A 19433-nucleotide genomic window follows, 5' to 3' on the forward strand; every position below is an offset into this window, starting at 1 on the left:
AGGTTGGTAGATATCCGATTTTTGATAGATCATTGATTATAACAAACAGTTCGACACTTTTTAAGACCGGTCAGTGGAATAGGAAAAAGGAAGCTCATTGGGGTGGATGACGTTAAGGCCTCACAAAAGAATGATGCCGCTATCTCGAGGGTTCGATTTCAGAAAACGTCTGGCATAAGAAGATAAAGAGGTCAGAATTGGTTTCAGAATTTGAAGATTGGCAAACAGTGGATAATGGTGAGAAAAAGATTAGGCAAGAAGGCATCAAAGCCAGAACAGTCTAAGTTTGGTATTCTCTGGCAAGCCATGCCATCTCTCATAAAAGCAGAAGTACCACCTAAGTGGAAAAGAATCATTTATAGTGTAATTTGACTAGTAAAGGTAGACTGTGGTTGTTATAGTGCAATTTTCGTTTCTATCAACAACAGCAGGTCTGTATAATGCTTTCAAGTGATGGTATACGTCATGTAATTTGGAGTTTTTTCCACAGATATTGGTAAATCGACAAAAGTGAGATATTTATTAGTGATTTTGGCATTTTTTCAGTATAGTATTTTCGTTGTCCTTTATTTTTTGTTGGTGTTGGATTTCAAGATTTTCTTTGTTGGTCGATTGGTAGAGCCTCTACTACTAATAGGTCAGCAAAATGTTAAGCAAGTCTGAGTGGTTAGCAGTTTGAATGGATCATTCGTTCGATGCTGTGGGCACACTCTCCCTCGATGAGTCTTTGGACTCCCTGGAGGTGTCACATAATAATAATAATAATAATAATAATAATAATAATAATAATAATAATAATAATAATAATAATAATAATAATAATAATAATAATAATAATAATAATAATAATAATAATAATAATAATAATAATAATAATGATGGCCGGTGTAGCTCAGTGGATGTGGCGTTTGCACACCATCGCGCTAGGCCGCACGAAGGAAGTCTTGGTTTCGAGTCTAGTCGGCGACTAGAGGAAATTTTTCTAAGCCTTTTTTCGACCGGTTCCCGAGTTAGTCGATCTCTGGCACGGGCAAGCAGGTTTTTCCTCCCGGAAACTCGGGTTTTTCGTCCTATAAACTCAAGAAAATCGACCGTAGAACCCACATTATTTCAGACATTAAATATATTGTGTTAGGATTAGAGACCACGAGATGGCGGCACATTTGAGCCGTCTCTCTTCACTGCGTACCGCTTAATTAGTGATAGCCTTGGGCCATCTGTCTCTGATTGGGTACCAGTGGAGATTGAACTGCCCACTCAGTCTCCAAAAGTTAGATAGGGCTAAATGGCCTCGCCTACTCCCGTATATACGGGAATAAAAAGGCGTTAGCTGATTTTTTTTTTTTTTTTTTTTTTTAATAATAATAATAATAATAATAATAAATGGACGAGCCTGTGTAGCTCAGTGGATGTGGCGTTTACACACCACGGAGCTTGGCCGCACGAAGGAAGACTTGGTTTCGAGTCTAGTCGACGACTAGAGGAAATTTTTCTAAGCCTTTTTTCGACCAGTTCCCGAGTTAGTCGATCTCTGGCACGGGCAAGCGGGTTTTTCCTCCCGGAAACTCGGGTTTTTCGTCCCGTAAACTCAAGAAAATCGACCGCAGAACCCACATTATTTTCAGACATTAAATATATTGTGTTAGGGTTAGGGACCATGAGATGGCGTCACATTTGAGCCGTCTCTCTTCACTGTGTACTGCTTAATTAGTGATACCTTGGGTCATCTATCTTCGATTGGTACCAGTGGAGATTGAACTGCCCACTCAGTCTCCGAAAGTTAGATAGGGCTAAATGGCCTCGCCTACTTCCCGTATACGGGAATAAAAAGGCGTTATTTTTTATATATAATAATAAATAATAACAATGATATCACGAGCGTTCTACACTTCATTGTTTGATTAGGGAAAAGTTGAAGGAGAGAAAGGACATGAAGTGAGAGAAAATAGACCCTTGAACAGGATGCTCATACAGAGAACTACTATACAATCTGGCACAGTATGTGACGGAAGGATTACGTGCTAACTCACCAGACGCTTCTTGATTCTTTAGCAATATGTCGGACCTGATACTATAACTGGAGATTTTTTGCAGTTCTTAAGTACGTTGGCATATCCAGGAAAGGTATTCCGCAAACTTGAGAGAAGGACGGGACATCAGAAAGCATAACATCTGCTCTGGGGAACCAGCATGGCGCTTACAACTACAGGTCACAATTAAGCAGAGTGATCATTTTCATGAGGAGATGGTCATTTACTACCTAGTGGAACTGTACACACTAGTCACTGAATAAAAAACCTTCGTGCAGATGAGAGCAAACGTCACTTATGCAAGGTATATAATACTTGTTCACATGCGTCACCACGCGCTCTAGACAACTCTTCAATGCTGATAGTCAGAGCCGGAGCTAGGGTCCTTGCCGTCCGCATGCAATGTCTATCTAAGCGCCCCTGTAACGATCTGGGCTTGTGTGGTTCTTTTACGATAATAAAAATTTAAATTATTTGAAATTTCTTAAATAAATTTTGACAGAACAGCCACACGTTGGCTCGCTAAATGTAACGAACCGCGGGTGTTGACTAAGCAGGATAATCGTTAAAAACCCGAATATTCAAAAAATTCTCAAAAGTTAAAGCAAATTTTTACAAATTACTAAATTCTTAGTAACTTGTAAAAATGTTTTAATAATTTTTATAAGTGGAACTATCTTTTAGGAAAATAAAAGAAAACTCAAGATAGATGAGAAAATAAGAAAAGAATTCTGAAATAATTAGAACATTTAATATAAGTATTCAAAAAATAACATCTTTACAGAATAACAGAAAATAAATTAAATTACATTACTATACTTGACATTTTTTTAAATTAAAATTTTAGGGTTTTTGATTGCATATTCATACAATTAGATGTAATGGTCTTAACGTCTAAGTCAGCACATATACCATTTTCAATGGCTATTAACGCCAAACTAACAAGCCTTTTTTGTGACATACTTGTTCTTAAGTAGGTTTTAAATTAAAAACCTACTTTTAATCAATTTCAACTTGGAAAAGGAACGTACACCGCTCGCTACACTAACAGGTAAGGTTAATAGTATTCTTAAAGCAATTGAAAAGTTAGGGAAAGACAAATTATTGGACAAAATAAAATTAAGAATATCGAAAGGGTTTTGAATATTTAAATTATGCTTCCGAACAATATCTCGGAAAGTACATAACTCGTCATATAGTTCTATTGCATTTACGTCTTTATTGTCGCAGTCTTTCAAGAGAAGCTCTAAATCGTCACAATTTTTTCGTAAATCTTTGTTATTAATTTGTAGTAATCTATACAAGAAATTGAAATTATCATAATATGTTTTTAGTTGTTCAAAACGTTCTATTAACGAACACATTGCAACCTCTAGAAATGTATAAAACACATTCACTGTAAATTTATCTTCTGGCGATTGTGGCGTTTCGTCATGATTCTTGTAGTCAAATTGCCGTGTCTTCTTTCGTTGTCGGACTTCCGTACCAGTTTTAAATTCTTGTTCTCCGTCCACCTCTTCACTCAGTTCTTTTGCCGTTTTAGAACTTCTTTAAAATTTGTATCTGATCGATACTCTTGTAAGAATATTTTTAAGTTTTCGATAGATTCTAAAGCAATGTAATGTTCACATTTTTGTCGTGAAGCATTTTACTCACAGGGTTTATTCTGTTAAGTACATCATGCCCAGTTATAAGAGAGCAAATAAATTTGTAGTCCTTCATTTTATCACATAATGTTTTGTGCTTCATGCTGAGTTTCTTTATTAAAATCTTCATTATTTAAAATTTCAAAAAGTGCATCGTAAATTTCTCGTAACTGATATCGTAGAGGGCGGATTGCATTAATTTTACTTTCCTATCGCGTTTTTGATGGCTGTTTCAATGTTAATTTTTTACGAACTTTAAAAGGATTGTCCAACGATTGTAAGAGAATGAAAAGAAATTGTATATTTCTTGAATAATTGCAAAGAAATTAATTGTATCTGCATTCACTTTGGCGGAATCGTTAATGATTAAATTTAGAGTATGAGCAACACATGGCACGTAAAAAGCTCGAGGATTTTTATTTAAAAGCAAATTTTGGAGCCCATATTTTTTCCCTTTCATATTTGTCCCATCGTCATACACTTTACCTCGCATGTCTTCAATGGGAATGTTCCATTTTTCCAGTTGTTCCATTATTGTTGGGCATAAATCACGTCCTGTGGAATCTGATATATCTGCAAAACCTAAAAAGTTTTCCCTGATCTTAACAATCCCATTGTCACAGGAAACAAATGCAAATAATAATAGTCATTTGTTCTGTTTTACTTACATCAGGTGTGCAGTCTAAAATTATGGAATAATATTTAGATTTTCGAATTGATAATAAAATTGTATCCCTGATTGCGTTACTTAAATTTTCCAATATTTCATTTTGACTGTCTTTACTCAAATAGTGTACTCTATTGTTTCGTTGTAGGGTCCTTTCAACATGATTTTCCATAATGGGATCAAACTTCGCAAATAGTTCGACTAATTTTAAAAAATTGCCGTTATTCCTTTCATATAATTTATCACATGATCCGCGAAAAGTTAAATTTTGGCTACCAAGGAATTTTATAATTTCAATCAAGCGTTAAAACACTCGTCCAATGTTTCTTTTCCATTGAGTCTCTCAATCAATAGTAGTTTGTTTTTTAAATTTTTATCAACTTCCTTCCCTTTTAAGACATTTTTCATGTGAGTTAAAGTAGTCTCATGTCTATGCAAAGTTGTACTTACATTTCTCCAATCGTTATAGCCTTCAACAAGACTACTTGATTCGGTAGGTGCGAAAGGTTTGCAACAAAAACAAAAAAAAAAACAGAATTTAAAGTTTTGGAATAAATGAGCCATGTTCTTGGCACGAGGTCACCGTTTTCCCTTTTTCAATTATAATTCGTGTCGCCAAATTTATGACATATGTATCTCTGAGATATATTATATTTTTCTTTTGAACAGGCCCCATTTCAATTAAAACAACTGGTAATTTTTCATTAATATTTCCCGATTGTCCAGGATCTTCTAAATTTACAGAGACTAACAATGTGTTTGTTTCGTGGTCAACTACAACTAAATCTTCTACTAACTATTTTTCACTTAAATCATGCATGTTGTTATCTTGTTCAATAGTTGCAATAGTACTTTCATGGAAACTGGATGATGTACACAGTTCTTCAACTCTGATTTCTGATGTATCGTGTTGGTTATAATCTGCATCAGAATATTTTAATATTTTAACAAATTTATTAAGAGCCTCAGTTTGTTTCTTAATATCTGCTTCTTTCGCAGCATGACGCTTACGATTTTGTGCAACGGATAACTTTTTTTAATTTTTGATTCCATTTCTATTTTATACCCACAAGAAATTATTACACAACACGACACAGAGACGAAATAATAGTCTGCACTGCGCTATTGTCAGTAGCTTGCTGAGATGCGTACCATATGACTGGTTAACTAGCAACAAATGTTTTGTACGAAAATTCGTTTCTGCACATAAAAACCATACACCATTTCACTTCAGATAGACTGCAGTAGACACAACATTCTTTAGGCAAGCATTTAGCCTGCTCTCGCTGCAAAATTGTAAACAGCCGGCTGATCAAAGAGCCAGCAATATACAATTTTTAAAAATTTTTATTCGGTGTATCCGGCCAATATTTATTTTAATATTGATCATTCTAAGATTTTTTGTTTTCATGATAAAAATTTTGTTTCTTAAAAATGAACTTATGAACGGTGCCCCGGCAGCGGCGGCGCCCCCTTCGTAGTGTCGCCCGTATGCCCTACATGCCCGCTTTCGCTGGCCCTGCTCATGGTCATGACGTAACCCTCAATAGCGTTGATCACAATTGAAAAAAAAGTTACCTTTTAGAGTTCGACGATGGGCTTATGGTGGATGCCCGTCTGGCTGGGGCAATTATTTTGAAAACAGAAGAGCTGAGTAATTTCGCAAAGGCCGAGATATCCGGGATGTTTAACCAGTAAAAAAAATAACCTACATTGCTTGACTAAGAGGCATAACTGAGGATCCAAGACAGTCAGTCAGGAAAAGTCGTCTCAAGGCTAATACGGACAAACCGAACTTCCTACATGCAGCGAGTAATCGATGCATAGAGTTAATGTCGATGGGTAAGGAGAACACATAAATCAGAATATGACAAATTTAAGCAAATAAGACAAAATATATGTACTGCAACTTACAAAATGAACTAGATTGCAAAGTTACATTTTTGGCAACAAAATAAGATACATCATCGACAGATTCTATCAGTATAGCATTCCAGAGATGCTTATGCTGATCGTGGGTAAGTTCCTCACCCTAGTATGACATCACTTGCTGGGGTGGGGATTATTATAATAATTCGCTACCCCTGATACGAATCCAAAACAAGAAAATAAGTGCAGTGGTCACTTTAATACAGCATCATACTTCACCGAAGAATTGAATACTGACCTTGATATTTTATCATTATGGAAACTATTTCCCAAAAGCCAGCAGGGAGATAATGTACAAATTAAATCAACATACAGATACAAAGAGCTGCAATAAATTTCGAGGCAACATAAAATCAGTATCATTGGACTAGATATTAAAAAAAAGTTTAAAGATTTATATAATGAAATTAAATAAAAATGAAGTAATTTTTCTGTTTAGTGTTTGAAAATAAATATAAAAAAGTACATTTAAAAAAATGGCTCATCTTAAAAGACAAAACAATAACTTTTACCTAAAATTAAACAGAATGTATTCTATAAATTGTGTATAACTAGTTATGTATATAATAATATATTTATTCTGATAATTATATATCTATAGATATGTAAATAAAAGCTATACTGTTTACCCTCCATGCATATGTATTTTTATAGCAATGACTATGGCAATCTCTCCTGGTTCCAAACAAGTACTTGACATTTATTCTTATCAATTTTACCTCGTAATTTGTGTCATCGTATATCGTAAATTTTGTCTTATTTTAATCATCCTGTATTGTAATCAATCATCCAATTATTTTTTCCGATCATTCCAATATCATTTCAATTATCGAAATATTGATTGGGTAGCAGTGGAATCTCATCTTAAGAATAAAAATGCATTTATTGAGCTGTTGCGGGACAACTTCCTCAAGAAGCATGTGACAGAAGGAACTCGAGGTCAGGGCCGCGCTAACCTGAGGGTTCACGGGGTGCACCGCACCCTAGCGGCAATATTGATAGGCCGGCATTTTTTGTAGCTAATATCTAATTTGGATTATACAATGCTGTATTAGGGGAGGCCGATAAATGTTTGCCCCTTGGCGGCAAATACCCATGGCGTGCCCTTTCTCGAGGTCAAAGAGTATTGGATTTGATTATAGTTTCGGTGGGAGGGGGGGTTATCAGATAAAGGCGTAACTATATCGACTCCATTTGGTGACAGTGATCATGCGGTACTCACTTGGGAAGTGCCTAATTTTATGAATGTTCCATTCAGAAAAACTTACATGCTGAACTACAAAGCAGGAAAGTATGACAAACTGAGGATTATACTGAGTTCAGTGGAATAGGATAGGTTGCTCGATGGAAAGAATATCGACAGTGCATGGAGGCTTTAAAAAAATACTTAAAAGATACGATATCAAAATGTGTCCCGAGAGTTCGAAAATAAATAGAGTAGGAGTTAAATAGATGTGTAATCTTATTAAGCAAGAGATTTGTAAGAAAAGGACGGTGGAAGGAATACATTTTGCATAAGGATGACGTCCGTTATGAACGTTATAAGCAGCAGGCTAGAATAGGCACGACTGTTGTACGGAGAGCAAAATCCAAGTATGAAAAAAAACTTGCTTTGAGTGCTAAAGACAACTCACAAGAATTCTGTCGATATGCTGCAAGTTAAAGAAAGAATGGTTATAAAAGATTAACTTTTCTAAATCCAGATGGCCTGAAGGTTAGAGATGCAGAAGAGGTTGTTCAATTCATGGCTGCTCATTTCGTTAAAAGCTATCAACCAGGTGAACGCAACATTGAGTTCACTGTTGCTTCTTCACTATACGAAGAAACGGAGGAGTGTGAGGCCGAGGTACTAGAACTGTTGCACAAATTGAATAAGAATTCAACAATAGGGACTGATGGAATATCAGCACGTGTGCTAAAAGAGTATTCAGCTGAACTGCCCATTCCTTTGACTAGGATGTTTAATATAAGTCTCAATACAGGAAATATTCTGCAAGGAAGGGAAGGAATCTATGGTAATTCCATTGCAAAAGGGAGGTGCTAAGACCAATGAGTATCTCAGGAGTGTTGGTAAAGATTTTGGAAAAATTGGTTAGGGCCCGCATTCAGAAGTGGGTTGACTTTACTCAGTTGGTTGGTTTTACTACGGGAAGGTCATGTTTTAGCAACTTGCTCACATTCTATAACAATGTTACCATTGAACTAGTCAAGGGAATGGAAACACCATGATACTTTTGGATTTTGCTATGGCTTTGACCAGAATACAGCATGGAAGACTGTTGCATAAATGGGAGAAAATTGGTTTATGTTATACAATATTAGCATGGATAAGAGACACAACAGATGGTAAGTAAGTTACTATACACTAGTGCCCAGCATTTTATCGCTACTGCAAGGGTTTTCCATTCAAATTAAACGCCAAAAGGAAATCCTAACAGCGGGTACCAAGAAGCAGATAACCTCAGCACAAGTTGTAAGTAGTTTCAATGCATTAAACCGGTTATGTTTCGATCTAAAACTCGGCCACGTGCAAGCTCCCGGTATGCCTAGCGTACAAAGCAAAGATGGCGGCCACAAAAGCCAACGAAGAACAAGCACCCCCTTGTCTCGCCAGCGTAGGGCCGTAGACTGCTGACAAACTCACAAAGTGCCGCAGCTGTAAATCGATATCAGCGATTTAAAAATAAAAAAAAACGGTGGTGTAATGTCCGAGTTCTGCTACCACTGGTTACTCGCTTCCTGCTCAAAAATGAACAAAACGTTCATTTTTGACATAATACATAAACGACTAAAGATATATATCGACCTTAACCAGCCTTATTTCTGTTCGCTGTGACTCCGTCTGTGAAACAGCGCCTGAGCGTAGACAAACGAAAAGCAATCCTTCAACAAGGTCTTATGAACTAATCTCTTTCCTCCAAAATATGCGCACTAGAAACCAAGCTCGAATTAACTGACGATCTAGTCGCAACTCAAATTCACCCTTCCCGCGAATGAACTCCGTGAAATAATCGCATCAACGGTGCACAACTCGGTGGAGGCCAAAAACAAAAAATCAACGCCGTCATTTTTAATTTTCCAAAAGAAATGGAAAAGCACTAAAAGAAGACATCATCAAACTAGCTGAAGAATGCGACATCGACCCTAAAAATATCGTCAGGTTTCGTCGTTTCGGACCCATAAACAAAAGCAAGGACGGAACGAACTTTCCACGCCTCGTAAAAGTGACTTACGACACGCCGCCAAGCACATCAAAAATAATAGCAGCGATCAACAACAAGTTCAAAGACATTCGTCCTCAGTCATGCATACGTTCTTGACCAGATTTATCATTTGCACAAAGGGAATAAGGACGCCATCTTCGAAGACAACTTGCAGAAAAACGTCAATATGGTGACTTGAATTGGACCATCGACTATAGACAAGTTCAATTGGTACAAAAACCAAGTGACTCCACTAACAGCGCCATGGTGGCCAGTATGCAGGCACTACATAGGAAACGTGCAGGACCCCTGCGGTCAAACATATGACTCACAAAACCCTAAAAATCCACTTTACCAACATCCGTGGCCTAAACTCCAACTTTAATAGTGTCCACTACCAGTTGCAGTCCACCAAACCCTGCCTACTCTTTCTAGCACAAACTGAGATCTCACCTTCCTCCAACACTATTCATCTCATCCTTCCAAACTACACTCTTTAACTCCTTTCGAGCCAAGAGTGGCACCTGCGCATACATCAGCTCCAACATACATTGCCAGAGAGCACCCAACCTAGAATCTCCCATCTTTGATCTTCTCTGGATGAAAACATCTCCCTACCCTACTCAGTCAAATTCATATGCTGTCTTATCGCTACCCAAATGCAACCAACCACTCTGAGCTCTTTAATGTCTTTTCCCTAAAAATTGACTTTCTCCAGTACAACTTTCCCAATAGTGAAATCATTATGTTAAGAGATTTTAATGTCCACAATACAAACTGGCTTTCCTCTTCCAGCTGTACAGATCTTGCAGGGTTAGATGCTTAAACATTCGCCATCACTAATAACCTTACACAACTCGTTCAGATGTCAACCAGAATACCTGATAACCCAAACCATTCTCCAAACACCCAAGACCTCTCCCTGACCAATCACCCTTCCAAATACACAGTGAATATAGCAGGCCTGCTAGGCAATTCTGGCCACAAGCTAGTGCTCATCTCCTCCCCCATGCAAAAACGTTTACACAGCCACTCCTATACAACAGTAGTTTGGCATTATAACAGTGCCAACCGGGACAGCCTCTGCAACTTCAGTGCCTCATTCCCATGGTTAGACTATTTCTTCAGACCTTCCAACCCAAACACATGCACTGAACTCATCACCAAAGTAATCATCACTGGCATGGAATCATATATTACCCAGAGTACACTGACCTGCCATTCTCTAACTAAACCCTGGTTTTCCAAAAGATGTGCCAAGACAGCACAAATAAAAAACCAAACATACCATCACTGGCTCAGATCAAGAACCCCATCCTCAATTAGAGTTTATACCCAAGCCCGAAATAAATGCAAAAACACAATGCTTCCAAAACACAGTTCGAAAGAGCAAAAAGCAGGAAATTAGCTCTACGTAAGAAATAATATTGATATATAATTAGTTGATGCTTGGTTTCACTATATTTCATTATACTAATCTAGATATAGAGTGGCACAGTCTAAAAATAAATTTCTCTATATTTAAATTAGTAATCAACCAGCAACTTATTACATGTTTAAGAATAGAGTTAATACAAGATAGCGGATCAGAAACAAGGAAGTACGATCCAATACTAGGATGAAGAAGCAACCGAAGAGGAAGCCAAATATGAAATAACTCTGAAGTTCCGCAAATTCTACACAAAGAAGTTATACAACTTCTATACATGTGAGATGAACCAAGACGATCATTGATTTTAAGCTGCATCCAGTGAAAAGACGGAAAACAAGTAACTCTACCTCGTGGTTCCGAACCTTAACATAATATGTTGTAGTAATAGGAGATCGATTTTCTTGAGTTTATGGGAAGATAAACCCAGGTCTCTTCAAGAAAAAGCACACTTTCCATGCTACAGATCTACTAACTCAGGAACCGTTCGAAGAAAAAGTTCTTATTTGGAAACTAGAATTGAACGTAGGTTTTTCTTCGGGCGCCATCGTGCTGTGGATGCATACACCATGCTACAGTGAGTGACAAAGGCAAGAAATTGAAAAAATGCGTCGTTATAAACACAAGACAATGGATATCAGTGGATCAAAAATATCACATAAGAAATTAAAAGATATACAGTGTTACTAAATACAATGCAAATTCAAAAATTACGAACAGCAGAATTTAGTCTGAAAAGAAGTATGCTTAGTATGTAAGATTGGAACACAAAGGGAATACATGGATTATAAATCAAACTAATGTCGTTGATATAAAAAAAGATTGCATCACACTAAGTGGCAATGAGCTAGGCTTATTGCCTGAAGCTAAGATCAACGATGGACAAAAGAAAGACTGAATTAGAACCCACGAAATTAAATTTGACTAGAACGTGACTAATATTATGTAGGATTGATGATGTCATCAGATTTGCAGGAGTGACATGGGAGAAAAATCTATTGACAGACAGTTTTGGGAGTAATTATCATCACTTCTCTTCTTCTTCTTCTTCTTCTTCTTCTTCTTATTATTATTATTATTATTATTATTATTATTATTCCATCTCTTGACAGATTCATTTCTATCACTAGAGGTGAAAAACAACACTCTAAAGTGCTTGCTCTGATGAGTACACTGTCATGAAGTATAAAAAAGTGAGATCACAATCAAAGAAACATGTTAATAGAATAAACCCAAAAATCGTAGTTAAACTAGGAAAGAAACGTGAAACCAAATATGAAAACATCAGTGGTAACCGATGAAAACGGTGGACAGACTGGCTGAACTGAAAACCACATAGATGCAAAGAAACTGAATCTGAAAGCACGAAGAAGAGAAGAAAAATTATAAATGAGATCCGATAAAGAAGCTACCCACAAGTGCGACATCTCATGGTTCTGAACCTTAACGCAGTATATTTATTTTTTGAAATAGTGCGGGTTCCATGCACGATTTATTCCAATTTACCGGACGTAAAACCCGAGTTTTCGGAAGAAGAAACCCTCGTGTCCTGCCCAAAATTGGAAACAGGTCAAAAAAGGTTATGAAAACTTTCTCTACAGCAAAATTTAAAAAATATCTCCTCTATCCCATTTTGTTCCCAGCAAAGAACTTATTTAACCATAATTAATTTTTGAGCACAGCCATTCTCCTTCCTTCAAGCCAGCCTGGTTGACTGATTGGTTATTTTATCTGTCCTCCAGCTAATAGGCTGCGGGTTCAAGTCCCGCCACGGGCATGGATGTTTGTGATCGTCCTACTAGCTGTTAACCATATGCACTGCTGTGTGACTGTACAATAGGATCTTCGATGTCTTTGTGTCATAAAAAAAAATCAAATGAAATAGGTCCTTCCAACTTTTAATAATAAGGAGACAAGTCTATTAATAAGTCAAAGTTTTGCTGGAGAGAGAGCGAAACAAACAACTGCAGCCATCTCGCAGCCCTAAATGGTAATACCCATATAACTCATTATAAAATATTAATACAAGAAACACTTATATTTAATATTTTTATTGTAAATGTTTACAATTTCAACCTTTTAAAGGCTGCTACTCATATGAATGCAACCACTCTTTCCACAAACCAACGCAATCAACTACCAAATCGACCTCAATATAGAGAAATACATCACTCCTCATACACTTCGTATCCATCGTATATTTAAATGTAATATCAACGGTATAACAATTTTAATATGCACTTCGTATCCACGGTCACCTTGATTCGTGTATTCTTCATGGTTGGTTGGATAGTTGAAATTATCATAATCGACTAACACATTTATTTCCTTATAAAAAGTAGGTGAGGTCAATTTAACTCTAAATTTTGGTGACTGTATGGGCAGTGCAATTTCCATTGGCAGCCAATCAGAAATAGCTGGCCCAAGATTATCACCCATTTTCAGTGGTATCCAATGAGGAGATGGCTGACAGGTTTCCCAATCTCCTGCTCTCCCTATCCCTCACATATTATTTTTAATGGTGTGTGTTATTGAGTCGATTTTCTTTTGCAGAAGGAAAACTCCGAGTTTCCGGTTGAAATGACCTACTATCCCATGCAAGAGATCGACTTAGTCGGGAATCAGTCGAAGAAAGGTGTAGAAAATGTTTCTCTGGTTGGAAACTGGAATTGAACCTATTTTTTTTGGGGGGGGGCAGACAAGTGCAGAGTGCAAACGCCACTTACACTGAGCCACACAGGCTCCTGAGATTTTTTTTTGGATTTTAAAACTTTTACGGCTGACACATATAAATATATATATGGAGAGAATTTTATTCAAACACTCCAATATACATATATATGTATTTCACTCAATGTTACGTGGACATCATCTGGGAGTCATAAGAAAGATTCATAAATCATATCAATACTACCTCATAAATACTTGCTGACCTGGATAGCCATGTGGTTAAAGTATCCGCTCTCCAGCCAAAAGACTGCGGATTAGAATCCCGCAGTGGGCATAGATGTTTGTGAGTTTGAAAATACTAGTGGTGGTGGTGGTGATAACAGTACATGGTGTTGAAGTAGATGATGCGGCTCGCTGTAGTTGGTGGGATGAGTGGTGGAGACGAAGAGTTATAAAGTATGTGCCCTCTTTCAATGAGTATTTCGACTCCTTGGAGGTGTCACATAATAATAATAATAATAATAATAATAATAATAATAATAATAATAATAATAATAATAATAATAATAATAATAATAATAATAATAATAATGTCTCGGTCGCAGCTGATGTATAAGATTATCCATTTTTTTGTTCAGATGTTGCTTAGGTAAAAAAACAATTTAAATTATTATTAAAAAAACAACAATAAAAACACTGTAAAATGTTTTCTTATTTATAATTTTCGGGAAGTGTTCTGATAATCACTTCCCAAAACTTAGTGACTGACACTGTTTGGACAATTTCGTAGTATTTCACACACGATCACATTTGAAGTTGCTGAAATGAATAACCTTTGTCTTGTTCCAAAGAACACTGCGCCCAGAGTCAATAGCATGTGAAGCAAAGCCAGACATGTTGGATTCCAAAAATGTAATATAGTCTTGAAATGCATTGAATTTTCACATCTGTTGGCATATGAAAGGGCTTGCTTTGGACTAGAGAGAGAGAGAGAGAGAGAGAACGTCGCAAAGCTCTTATACATATGGGACGCAAATCGTCTTGAGGACAGAAGAGAAGAACATGTACTCTTCATGTTCTTCAATTATAATGAAAGGCTTGCAGCCACTCTGTCCAAAATATCAAAGATGGATACCTGATAAGGAAAGATATGGCAATGTGTCCTTCATAGATGGTACGAAGAAAGACAGTTATTATACTGCTTGGAATTAAGTGTTAGATTCACTTTCTGAAAGATCTGTGCTATTTATTTTGAGGTTCCTTTAAAGTAGGTACTGAAATTCTTTTCCATTTGATGGTGTTGTGATTCACGGATGCTAATTATCAGTCATTTTTGTAACAGTGTTTTGTTATATCTCTTATATATCAGATTGCTTTTACTTGTAATGTATTTAGTTAATCTAACAAAAAATAATCAGAATATCAGATTGTATGAGCTCTCTGTGCAAGACGCTTGATTATATCCCTCTTCTGTGATGAATGATGTTGCGAAGAGCAATGAATGTATCTACCAATAAAATTTGATTTCTGATAAACTGAAACATAACCTGCAGAATTTCGAATTATTGCAGTTTCCAAAAGTAAAAAACAATGGCTGGTTAACCGAAGATGACGAGAAGGACGATTTGCAAGATAATAAATGGGACCATGAATAAAGACTACCATTTTTAAATAGTTGATATTCGCCTTCAGTGTCAGAATATGGTAGTATTCAAGTTTTTCAGAGTCTATGATGAATAACTGAAGAGACTCACATGAGTTGCAGATGTTTGGAATGGAATAATCTTTCTACCCAATCATAAAAGTTGATAGAAATATCTTTCCAATTTTGAATAGCCTAGTAACTTGACTTCTTGGAATAACTGTGGTATGATATATACTGTATGTTAATTCTATTTTCAGAGTCAGAGATTTGCCAGTTAACGATCAGCTGCAGGCTAAACAAAAGAGATTTTTATTTAAGAAAAAGTATCTTTCGACACATATTTTATAAACTACTCCTTAAAACATAAATGCTGCACCCGTGATTAGTTCCTAAAATTCCTGATATTTTATTGAGGTGTATTATGAAAAAATTGTGTGTGGGGGCGGTGGGTTTTTGGAGAAATACCATTTTATACTGTGATGACTCCTGTGCATAGTGTATTATGGCTGTCAACGTCGTGTATTCTTGAGACTTATATTCCGGTATCCGGAGAAAAATTCTTCCAGCACTATCCGAGACTGGATAACTCATATTCAACTGAAAAGTCATGATTAAAGTTCTTCACACCCTAGACAAGTTTCGAACAGATTTCTTTCCAACCAAAGGCTACAGTCGGAAAAGCATGAATTTCTCGATACCTGAAATAAAAATAAATCTGACAGTTATATTTAAATTTCCCTTTAGAAGTTTGTAGGAGAGATTGATATTTATCTAAGCATCCTGAATAAATGAAAAGAACACCTGTTAAAGGGAAACTTCGCGCAAATTATCGCAATCAGTTTCAAGGACGTCCAGATTTTTAACTAATAACAAGTAGTCAATTGAATATGAAAATCCAGTAACGATTTCTATTTAAGTTTCTCTCTCACGCACGCACGCACGCACGCACGCACACCCACACGCACACCCACACCCACGCACGCACGCACACACACACACATACACACACACACACGCGCACGCGCGCGCACGCACACACACACACACACACACACACACACACACACACACACACACACACACACACACACACACACACACACACACACACACACACAGGCACAGTATAAATAAATAAATGGAATAAAATGCAGTACGAAGTACTGATTATACAACAGTCATAAAATATAACCAGTCATAATCATTATCAAATTCCTGATATGTACCCTCATGGTGGAGGTCATCACCTTGAGGTGATGACCTTCAGAGTTTTTCACCAAATGAATTTGTTAAGAGTGCATTATCATTAGATCTTATATGTCTATCTTCTAGGGCGCGTTTTAACGTGATACTATTGTTGGCAGAGGAGTTAGTGTATCCAATCTCCAACCAAGAGGCTACGGGTTCGAATACCGCCAAGGGCATGGAGGTTTGCGATTGTCCTACTAACCAATTACCATATGTATTGCTATGACCTGTATCCTGGCACAGTATAACACTTCATGTATTTCTTCTTCTTCTTCTTTGAGTACCATCTCCGATCGTAGGTTGACTTCCTCAGAGCTCATGCCAGTCCACTGTCTAACGTCTGCCAACAAAGATTTTCTTCATCTTCCTTGTCCTCTTCTTTCATTTATCTTCCCTTTTATAATCAATTGAAGTATCTTATACTTTTCATTACGAAGTAGACCAAGATATGTAGTTTTTCTTCTTTCTGTGGTATCTAAAAGTTCACATGATTTCCCCATTTGTTCCAGCACTTCTTGATTGGACGTTTTTGCTTTCAATGGGATTTTTAACATTCGTCTGTATAACCACATTTCATAGTCTTTAAGTTTTTTTTTTATTGATGTTATCTTCAAGGTCTCTGTACGATTCACGTTTCTGCGCCGTACAGCAGTACAGACCATGCATAGTATTTAACCATATGTACTCTAAGCTATAAATTTAAATTGCAGTTACACAATGTTGATTTCATCAGGGGAATTTTTTTCTTGCCATTTCAATTCTAATTTCCAGTGCAAATCAAGTTTATTTCTTTATTTTCAGTGCAAATCAAATAAAAAATCATCAATCAAACGTTTTAATCAGTCACCCCAATGGATTTTATACTTCCTATGCGTCTTTCTCTTTCTCGTGTCATCCTGCCAATGAAGTAGTTTTGCTGTTGTTTAATTCTCAACACCAACTGAATTAGTTCTGCTAACAAATTTCTGAATTCTAACAATAATATTCTTTCCTAATATCCTCGTGTTTGATATGATACCGCCATTGACACCATGTGTATACTCCTATAATCTTTCTAAGAACTCTCATATCTGTGGTATCTCGTCTCTTGGGTGTTTTATTTCTATCCCCAGCTAGCAGATTCATAAGTTTTAATTAGACTTCCCAATGTCTTGTATACAGCTAGTTTTGTATTTTCACTAATTTCTTTTTACACACACACACATTCACATTTGATCCGTAGACGCCGTATGGTCACTGCCGTACATCACGTGGTTTTGGCAATGATGTCTTCTGCTAGAATAAGTGGTAGCGTCACAGATTCACTTTCCACAAAAAGTTTGTAGGACAATCACAAACATCCATGCCTACGGCGGGATTCGAACCCGCAGCGTCTTGACTGGAGAGCGGACAAGTTAACCACTCTGCCAACAAGACCGACTTTTCATTCCATATAAATTTATTCAGCTGATTTTTTTATCACATCAGCTTTGTTAATTATGTTTTCGACTGTTCTCTTCAGCAACAGGAGAGGTCTTCACCCTGTAGTGAGTGGAAAATATAGGCTAATAATCACCATGATCAAGATCATCATCATATATACTATCAAACTTTGTCTTTGATCACCTCCTGCACCCTTTGAGGGAGGCTTTACACCAATGTGCAACAGGCATCAGGTGAAATTTTCCTCCATTCCTCCAAGAAAGCAGCACTACGTTCAGCGACAGATCCATGACGAGCTTCTCTGGACTCAATGGCTGTTCCAATTTGTCACATAGGTGTTTGATGGAGTTGAAATCAGGAATCTACATAGACCAGGGCAGTTGTTTGACATAAATTTCTTCATACTATTCCATAACAGCTGCAGTTTGTGGCATAGCTAAGAGTTGTCTTGATAGTAATACGGATCCGTTCCATAAAAACTTTACAGTGTAGGCAGCGCCTGATGATCCAGAATTTCAAGATACTGTGCTACCTTCATGAACCATGGACACCAACGAGTCGTCCCACTCCAAACCAGATGAATGAACCCTACACAATTATTCCTCCACCATCAAACTTTACTATGGGTGCAACACGCTGTAGTAACAATTTTCGGCAGTTGCCCTGGGTGTTTTCCTGCACTAATGATGTCAGAACGTCTCAATTTGTTGATCGTATCACCATATGTTGATCGTATCAACATTTGGTGATACGATTTGGTTGATTTTGGATGCTCGAGTTGAGCGACATTGGCACGGATGGAAATGCCACCATTGTGATAACCCACGATGACACCTCTCGAAGTCAATGCATTCACGACGTGCTGCCATATCACCTATATTCAACGGCTTTGATGAAATATTGCTTCCTACTCTCTGTACACTGGGTATTGTGTTATTAATAAACCTGAAATAAACTTCTGCCTCGAAATCATTAATACCGCGAATACACAGCATCCCATAATACTAAATGCTATTTACAGGCCACCAAACTTAAACATGATAAAATTCTTGCACGAACTCAATTGCTGGCTTTCAAGCCAAGAAATATGCTCAACCGAACACCTAATGATAATTGGCGACATAAACATAAATATTGAGAATGAAAGCCAGAACAATACTGCACAATACCTAGACACACTATCCATGTATAATCTAATCCCAACAATAACATCATGTACTAGAGAAGAAATATTCGGAAATACTATCACTGCTTTCCTGTCTAGATCATATAAACGTCCGAGCACCACCAAATAGTTACACTGCATCAGTCATAAATTGCAAAGTAGCAGACCATTACTTCACCGCTCTAAACCTGCACACCAAGACAACATCCATGCAATGTCTCACAGATGAAAAGTGACAGAAAACAATAATAGACGAAGAAATAGACAACCACGAAATAAGAAAAACAGACTGGGAACACCTGGCATCAGATTCAGCAGATATTTTATACAACAACATTAAACTCACACTAAAGGAAATATATAAGAAAGCTACAAAGAA

The sequence above is a fragment of the Typopeltis vanoorti genome, chromosome 10 (assembly GCF_054136105.1).
Source record: "Typopeltis vanoorti isolate ZY-2024b chromosome 10, IOZ_Tvanoo_1.0, whole genome shotgun sequence".
NCBI classification, from domain to species: domain Eukaryota; kingdom Metazoa; phylum Arthropoda; class Arachnida; order Uropygi; family Thelyphonidae; genus Typopeltis; species Typopeltis vanoorti.